A 9,509-nucleotide genomic window follows, 5' to 3' on the forward strand; every position below is an offset into this window, starting at 1 on the left:
GCATTGCCCCACCACGCTGCTGCAACTCTGTTAGTGTCTATACATAGAGTTATTAAAGTGGCTATCTACACGTACATCATTACCTCAACACCTCCACACATTGACTCTGTACCAGTAACACTATTGTTATTTACTGCTGCTCTTTAATTATTTGGTTATTTTTATCTTACTTTTTTAGGGATTTTCTTAAAACTGCATTGTTGGTTAAGGGCTTGTAAGTTAGGGTGACCAGATGTCCCCGTTTTTGGTGGCCTGTCCCCGGAAATGTCCCGGTTTTTAACAGTGCGTTAAAAAACAGACTGCAAAGTGAAATAATATTTTACGTGGCAAGAAAGACCGGGCAGCAGAGCCTACCGGTTGATGTCTCAAACGCGTTGTGCTTGTTTTGTCCAGCAGAGGGGGCTGCTCGATATAGTAGAAGAAAAAGAGTGAATGAAGCTGCTAACTATTTGCTGGGAGCTAGTTTTAGAGAGACCTGCTGTGGAAAACTCAGCCAGAAGCTAGCAAGTGTCAAGTGAATCCACAACATTACCACAAACAAACAAGCCAGGTAAGTTACAATCGTTTGAGATACTAGCTAGTGATGTTATAATGTCACACTTTATTATATAGTTTGATGATCTGCTCTAAGATTTAAAATAGGTTATGCTAGCTTAGCTATGTCGTTTAAGTTATCTAGCTAGGTTAGCTAGCTACTGTAAATGGTAGCTAGGTTAAAAACGTTCACACGTAAACATGCAGTGGACGGGCTATTTTGAAAATATGATTATATTAAATGAATGCACAATTAATTATGAGAATATTTATTTTTAGATTACAATTTTAATGGTTTGGCATTATAATAAGTAGTGTGAAAATATATTTTGAAATTTTCATGGATAACATTAGCATAATGTTTTCTGTTAGAGAGTGGAGAGGAGGAAGACTGGATAAGAAGAGTGAAAGAGAGAAAAGGTAAAGATATGATTACAGAGCCTGCCAATTTTTTTTATTCCAAACAATGTTTTTGAAATAAAATACAAAAATGAGGCAAGCAAATGGGAATCTGTTAACCAAAGTATTTTATCTAATAGTGTACTATTTATTATTAAAGATTGGAGAGGAAGGAGAAGGAAAAATGAAGAGAGTAAAAAGAGTGAAGTGATGAGATTGCAGAAGATTGAGGTGGAAATTTGAAGAGAAGGAAAGAAAGAAAGAGCAGTAAGATGAGTGAAGAAAAGAGGAGGAGAAAGATTGGAGAGGAAGGAAAAGAGTAATAAGAGCAGACAGAGGAGGTACAATGGCTCTTCCCAAGAAACGGAATGAATGATATATGGACAACAGCAAGAAATAGGTTCACTGTTCCTACCATCAAGGCCGTGCTTATTGTGAAGACAAACTTCAACCTCCCCTGCCAGGAGTTCATGGAGAAGCAGGCCAAAGACAGAGAAATCCTTAAAGATGATACATTCTTCTGAGAAATATACAGATTAGGTTGGTATAAATTATATTATGTAGTTACCAATCACGTCATTGTCTTATTTCTTTATTGTGTTAAGTATTTCACATATACCATTGCCTGTTTTTTTTCTTCAATTTTGCTCACGTTCACTTATGCTCTTATTCTACCCAGACTAGCAGGACCACTGAAGGGCTGTTCAGATCAGACAGTTCTGTCTCGTCTGTAGTATAGTTGTTTTCTCTATCACAGTGTGCCTGTTAGACAAAATACATGAACCCGGAAGTGTCCCCCTTTTTTTATTTCAGAGATAATAACATTGGATATTTTAATGATATATTGACCGCCGAACTGGAAATGTCCCCGGTTTTCATTTCAGAAATCTGGTCTCCTTATTGTAAGTAACGTTAAGCATTTCACTGTAAAGTCTACAACCGTTGTATTCCCGCATGTGACATAAAATTTGATTTGATAGGCCCGACTGTGGACCACATTAGGATCTTGATATGCTAAATAAGGACAATCTGATAGTTATTTGCTTTGAGAACACGCTCAGTAATTTGACGAATATTAACTCCATATCATTATTCGACACTAGCTATCATTGTTGTATTACTTCCGCATAAAGACGCGGGAAAACACAAGTCAGAAAATACCTCAAAGAGGTTAACCGGTGGCTTCAAAGCCTCACAATGGCCAATATATAGCATCAGCAATCCAGTGTTTATATACATAATTGGTGAAGGCGATGCCTAATTATTTCTCCCTGGTTCTGACTTGACCTGCTGGTTGCGCATTGCCTTGTTTCATCAATCTGTGTGCGATGAGCTAGTAGGCTACTTGGCTGAAATTACCACCGTGGTTTCTTTTGTCCTGCTGTTCAAAATCGAACTCATGGTTATTGAAAGGTCAAAGATGAAGACCTAGACATGTTATACACCACAGTAGGCATACTGTTAATACAAGTCAAACAAACTTACCCGATCCATAGTGGAAGCTACTGTATTCGTTCTTCAACGTTTCAAATAACAAACAAGACAGTAAATGTGTACACTGCAGTTAATTTCCTTGTCGTAGCGTTCAAACAAATAAAAGCTCGATCACACCTAATTAATTATCAAAACTCGATTTAAAATGGGGACAAATAAACGTTTCATGTAGACTAATTTTACACCCGAAAAGATCCAGCAAAAGCCTGTGGGTCTTTATTTGGTTTAAAAACGCAAGAGGACGGAAACACAGCACTTCCTGTTGATGTTTTTCAACTTCTTCTGTGGTGTTTAAATTGTACCGCCACCTACTGTACACAGTCAAACACTTTTCTACAAGTGGGTGATGCGGTTTAGGGATTAATTTATTGCTAGAAAATAACTGTTTGTATTGTCTCAAATATATAGTATGTTAAATGAATGTAAAAAAAAATGTAGGTTGTTTTTGCTATAATCAATATATCAATAATCTATTTGAACATTAAATTATATTGTCAGATTTTTGGTGTCATCCTCAATGATTGCAACTGCATTTTGTCCACGTGTGGTTGCATTATTTTAACATTTGCAACTAACATCACAACAATTGTAAGGTATTTATAGAAACAACAAAAACAACTTGCTGTCTATGGCTGGCTGTGGTTTGCTGTAAAGTGGCAGGCCGGATTTGAGATGAGTGAAATCCCTTGCTATTGTCTTTCAAATTAGACCATGGCTAGGTGGCTCGAGTTGGGCCTCTTTGCCTCTTCCTCTCTGACAACGTTCTCTTCCAGAGTCCAGATATTGTTATTGGCTGAGGCCCAGTAAGAGTAGCCTCGTAAATAACAGACTGATTACCACTACGCTATCCGTGCAGTGAACCAGTAAAGCCAGTGACGATTTCAGCATGTAAATCTTGGTGGGGCAAACCCCAAACATTTTTGGGGATGCATGACAGCAAAGCAACAACAGAACACTAAACAATACATTAATTGCACTGTAACAGTGACAAACATTGCCCACAAAGTATTAGGGCCTACGTAAAGCTGTCCCAACAGCAGAGCTATCTTTTCAGCACCATGGAGTGAATCTTTACCCTTACTATTAACGGCGCCTTGTCTGGCAGCCTTACAGTTCATTCAGCCTCATTTACTGCCTTTAAAAAAAACATAGCTGATATGGCTGACTTGCTTAAACAAATGTGGTTTCTACTGACAATTGAGATGTACAAACTAGGACATAAGGGAACGATGAGCAGATGAGGCAATCCGTAATTTCAATTAAGACAATGAACAACGCAGTAGTAATCAATATAAAGTAACAGTCAATATAACTATTTGTTCAGCACTTTTGAAATGTACAGTGACAGAATTCAGAATATGGGCTGGTCTTACAGTAGGCTATTCTCCCTGTACACCAAGTCAGACTGTAGGATAAATAAAGGGGGTATGTAAGCAGACGATGAAAGCTCTTACAATATTCAATTTATCGAAAACAGGCTATAGGCTAAACATACACCACCAAGTCAGAACAGTAGGCTAAGTTATGAGGGGGAAAGGTACCAAATTATTAAGGTGAGGCACATGGGCCATTAACAGCTTACTACACAACATACACTTAGTATTACCTACTTAACTACAGTATACATATCTCCCTGGCATATTACATCATTTATGCAGCAGCATACAAGACATTTTTGGACTCACCATGTGGCCCTGTGCTCACTTGAACAGGAAGGTGGTGCGACGGTCCTTCTTGTGGGCAAATTTTGTAACCAAAGTCTGGCATTCTTTGGATTTATGGTGCTTTCAAGACAACTGAAAACTCGGGAAAAAACAAAGGTGAATCATGACGTCAGTGATTTTCAGGTCAAAGTTCTAGAGGCCCAAGTTCACTAAATGGAATTCCGAGTTGGATGACCGTTCAAACCGTATTTTCCCAGTCGAGCTCTCCCCAAAGATTTTTCTGTGACCTAACCTGTGTTCGAATACACATACTAACGAGAGGTCGACCGATTATGATTTTTCAACCTCGATACCGATACCGATTATTGGAGGACCAAAAAAGCCGGTGCCGATTAAAATCAGCCAATTTGTATTTATTTATTTGTAATAATGACAATTACAACAATACTGAATGAACACTTATTTTAACTTAATATAATACATCAATAAAATCAATTTAGCCTCAAATAAATAATGAAACATGTTCAATTTAAAAACAAAGTGTTGGAGAAGAACGTAAAAGTGCAATATGTGCCATGTAAGAAAGCTAACGTTTCAGTTCCTTGCTCAGAACATATGAAAGCTGGTGGTTTCTTTTAACATGAGTCTTCAATATTCCCAGGTAAGAAGTTTTAGGTTGTAGTTATATGAATTACAGGACTATTTCCCTCTATACCATTTGTATTTCATTAACCTTTGACTATTGGATGTTCTTATAGGCACTTTAGTATTGCCAGTGTAACGGTATAGCTTCCGTCCCTCTCATTGCTCCTCCCTGGGCTCGAACCAGAAACACAACGACAACAGCCACATTCGATGCAGCGTTACCCATGCAGAGCAAGGGAAACAACCACAGGCTCAGAGCGAGTGACGTTTGAAGCGCTATTAGCGCGCGCTAAATAGCTAGCCATTTCACTTCAGTTACACCAGCCTCATGTCGGGAGTTGACAGGCTTGAAGTCAAACAGCACAAAGCTTGACGCACAACGAAGAGCTGCTAGCAACTTACCTTGGCTTACTGCATTCGCGTAACAGGCAGTTAGTCTCCTTGTGGAGTGCAATGAGAGGCAGGTCATTATTGCGTTGGACTAGGTAACTGTAAGGTTGCAAGATTGGTTCCCCGAGCTGACAAGGTGCCAATCTGTCGTTCTGCCCCTGAACGAGGCAGTTAACCCACCATTCCTAAGCCGTCATTGAAAATAAGAATGTGTTCTTAACTGACTTGTCTAGTTAAATAAAGGTGTAAAAAAAATATATATATATTTAAATGACAAAATCGGTGTCCAAAAGTACAGATTTCCGATTGTTATGAAAACTTGAAAATAGGCCCTAATTAAATCGGTCGACCTCTAATACTAACCACACTAACCATACTATTTGTGAGGTAAATTGAGTATGTAGTGTGCTTATTAGTCATAGTTAGTATGCCAAAAAGTCCCGGGTTGTCATACTACATTCGCCAAAATATGAGGTATACAAGCAATGGACACCATTTCCGTACCTTTTGGGTGCATAATGAAATTCAGAAAATGGGCTTGGCTTCACAACGTTTTCAGGTTGGAAGAAAATATGCAGTCGAAGGCCGACAAGAGGGGATACAAATTCATTGCTAATTATGCAAATGTTAAGAAAATGTGCAACACAGCGTAACTAGAGAACATTACCAACCCCTATGTTCTGTATTCTCCACTGGCTGCCCCACAACCACAGAAAAGCACTGAGGCTTGAAACACCTGCATTTTGGAGCTGCCTTAAGAAAGAAACGTTTGTATGCAGCTTTATTAACTCAATTATTTATACATTTTTAAAAATAGTTTGCAAACTGATATGAAACATGTATTAATGGAAAAACAACAGCCAACATTTTTTTTTTTTTTTACAAATATATCTATTTTCTGCCCACATGCCCTGAATGACGGGTCGCCATACAGTATTTAAGGCGGTGCTTCCTCCACAGAAGTCAGGCATTCGGAAATGGTCTTCTTCGGCGTCATGGCATTTGCATGGTTGTGCATGCTGCCACCTACTCTGCAGTAGTGGGTGTTTCAATCATGTTTATAAAAAAAAGAAAGACAATTTCACCACCAACCAAACCGACACCTATATACCACTATCTCATAATAAATATATATATATATATATATACCACTATCTCATAATAAATAAATATATATATATATACCACTATCTCATAATAAATAAATATATATATATATTGACTATCTCATAATAAATATATATATATATATATACCATACATACACTTAGGTTCATCAATAAAATATATATATATATACACTATCTCATAATAAATAAATATATATATATAGTTTTGGCAACTCGGTTAACTATCTCATACAATAAATAAATATTATACCACTATCTCATAATAAATATATATATATATATATATACCATAATTCAATGCATCATAATATATACCACTATCTCAGAATATATATATATATATATACTCATAATAAATATATATATATATATATACTACTCATAATAAATAATCATATATATATAAACTATCTCATAATAAATAATGTATATTACACTATTCTAATAATAAATAATATATATATAGTTGAAGTCAGCTTACATACACTTAGGTTGGAGTCAATAAAACTCGTTTTATAACCACTCCACAAATTTCTTGTGAACAAACTATAGTTTTGGCAACTCGGTTAAGACGTCTACTTTGTGCATGACAAGTCATTTTTCCAACAATTGTTTACAGACAGATTATTTCACTTATAATTCACTGCATCACAATTTCAGTGGGTCAGAAGTTTACATACACTATGTTGACTGTGCCTTTAATCAGCTTGGAAAATTCCAGAAAATAATGTCATGGCTTTAAAAGCTTCTGATAGGCTAATTGACATTTGAGTCAATTGGAGGTGTACCTGTGGATGTATTTCAAGGCCTACCTTCAAACTCAGTGCCTCTTTGCTTTGCTCAGGAAGGAGACGCGTTCTGTCTCCTAGAGATTAACGTACATTGATGCGAAAAGTGCAAATCAATCCCAGAACAACAGCAAAGGACCTTGTGAAGATGCTGGAGGAAACAGGCACAAAAGTATCTGTATCCACAGTAAAATGAGTCCTATATCGACAACCTGAAAGGCCGCTCAGCAAGGAAGAAGCCACTGCTCCAAAACTGCCATAAAAAAGCCAGACTATGGTTTGCAACTGCACCACATGGGGACAAAGATTGTACTTTTTGGAGAAATGTCCTCTGGTCTGATGAAACAAAAATAGAACTGTTTGGCCATAATGACCATCGTTATGCTTGGGGGTGGCAGCATCATGTTGTGGGGGTGATTTGCTGCACGAGGTACTGGTGCACTTCACAAAATAGATGGCATGGTGAGGATGGGAAAATTATGTGGATATATTGAAGCAACATCTCAAGACATCAGTCAGGAAGTTAAAGCTTGGTCGCAAATGGGTCTTCCAAATGGACAATGACCCCAAGCATACTTCCAAAGTTGTGGCAAAATGGCTTAAGGACAACAAAGTCAAGGTATTGGAGTGGCCATTACAAAGCCCTGACCTCAATCCTATAGAACATTTGTGGGCAGAACTGAAAAGGTGTGTGCAAGCAAGGATGTCTACAAACCTGACTCAGTTACACCAGCTCTGTCAGGAGGAATGGGCCAAAATTCACCCAACTTATTGTGGGAAGCTTGTAGAAGGCTACCCGAAACGTTTGACCCAAGTTAAACAATTTAAAGGCAATGCTACCAAATACTAATTTAGAGTATGTAAACTTATGACCCACTGGGAATATTTTTCTGACATTTCACATTCTTAAAATAAAGTGGTGATCCTTATTGACCTAAGACAGGGAATTTCTACTATGATTAAATGTCAGGAATTGTGAAAAACTGAGTTTAAATGCATTTGGCTAAGGTGTATGTAAACTTCTGACTTCAACTGTAACACTCAGCAAAAAATGAAAACGGCCCTTATTCAGGACCCTGTCTTTCAAAGATAATTTTAAAAACCCAAATAATTTCACACATCTTCATTGTAAAGGGTTTAAACACTGTTTCCATGCTTTTTCAATGAACCATAAACAATTAATCAACATGCACCTGTGGAGCGGTCGTTAAGACACTTACAGCTTACAGACGGTAGGCAATTAAGGTCACAGTTATGAAAACATAGGCCTCTCATTAGTGTCCTTTCTACTGACTCTGAAAAACACCAAAAGAAAGATGTCCAGGATCCCTTGCTCACCTGCATGAATGTGCCTTAGGTATGCTGCAAGGAGGCATGAGGACTGCAGATGTGGCCAGGGCAATAAATTGCAATGTCCGTACTGTGAGACACCGAAGACTACAGGGAGACAGGACGGACAGCTGATCGTCCTCGCAGTGGCAGACCACGTGTAACACCTGTACAGGATCGGTACATTTGAACATCACACCTGCCGGACAGGTACAGGATAGCAACAACAACTGCCCGAGTTACACCAGGAACACACAATGCCGCCATCAGTGCTCAGACTGTCCGCAATAGGCTGAGAGAGGCTGGACTGAGGGCTTGTAGGCCTGTTGTAAGGCAGGTCCTCACCAGACATGACCGGCAACAACTTCACCTACGGGCACAAACCCACCGTCACTGGACCAGACAGGACTGGCAAAAAGTGCTGTTCACTGACGAATCGCGGTTTTGTCTCACCAGAGGTGATGGTCGGATTCGCGTTTATCGTAGAAGTTATGAGCGTTACACCGAGGCCTGTACTCTGGAGCTGGATTGATTTGGAGGTGGAGGGTCTCTCATGGTCTGGGGCATTGTGTTACAGCATCATCAGACTGAGCTTGATGTCATTGCAGGCAATCTCAACGCTGTGCTTTACAGGGAAGACATCCTCCTCCCTCATGTGGTACCCTTCCTGCAGGCTCATCCTGACATGACCCTCCAGCATGACAATGCCACCAGCCATATTGCTCGTTCTGTGTGTGATTTCCTGCAAGACTGGAATGTCAGAGTTCTGCCATGGCCAGCGAAGAGCCCGGATCTCAATCCCATTGAGCACGTCTGGGAGCTGTTGGATCGGAGGGTGAGGCCTAGGACCATTCCCAACAGAAATGTCCGGGAACTTGCAGGTGCCTTGGTGGAAGAGTGGGGTAACATCTCACAGCAAGAACTGGCAAATCTGGTGCAGTCCATGAGGAGGAGGAGATGCACTGCAGTACTTAGTGCACCTGGTATACCAGATACTGACTATACATTTTGACCCCCACTCTGTTCAGGGACACATTATTCAATTTCTGTTAGTCACATGTCTGTGGAACTTGTTCAGTTTATGTCTCTGTTTATCTTATGTTCATACAAATATACAAATATTTACACATGTTAAG

General features: G+C 39.0%; 1 long non-coding RNA gene across 1 annotated transcript; it reads left to right on the top strand.

Moving 5' to 3' along the window:
- The first annotated feature begins 336 nt into the window (after window positions 1-336).
- Window positions 337-1,222, top strand: LOC121844166. Its single transcript, XR_006081889.1, has 3 exons — window positions 337-550; window positions 907-954; window positions 1,094-1,222. It is a non-coding gene; the product is annotated as an uncharacterized LOC121844166 (long non-coding RNA).
- The last annotated feature ends 8,287 nt before the right edge of the window (window positions 1,223-9,509 follow it).

This window comes from Oncorhynchus tshawytscha, unplaced genomic scaffold (assembly GCF_018296145.1).
Source record: "Oncorhynchus tshawytscha isolate Ot180627B unplaced genomic scaffold, Otsh_v2.0 Un_contig_3343_pilon_pilon, whole genome shotgun sequence".
Lineage (NCBI taxonomy): Eukaryota > Metazoa > Chordata > Actinopteri > Salmoniformes > Salmonidae > Oncorhynchus > Oncorhynchus tshawytscha.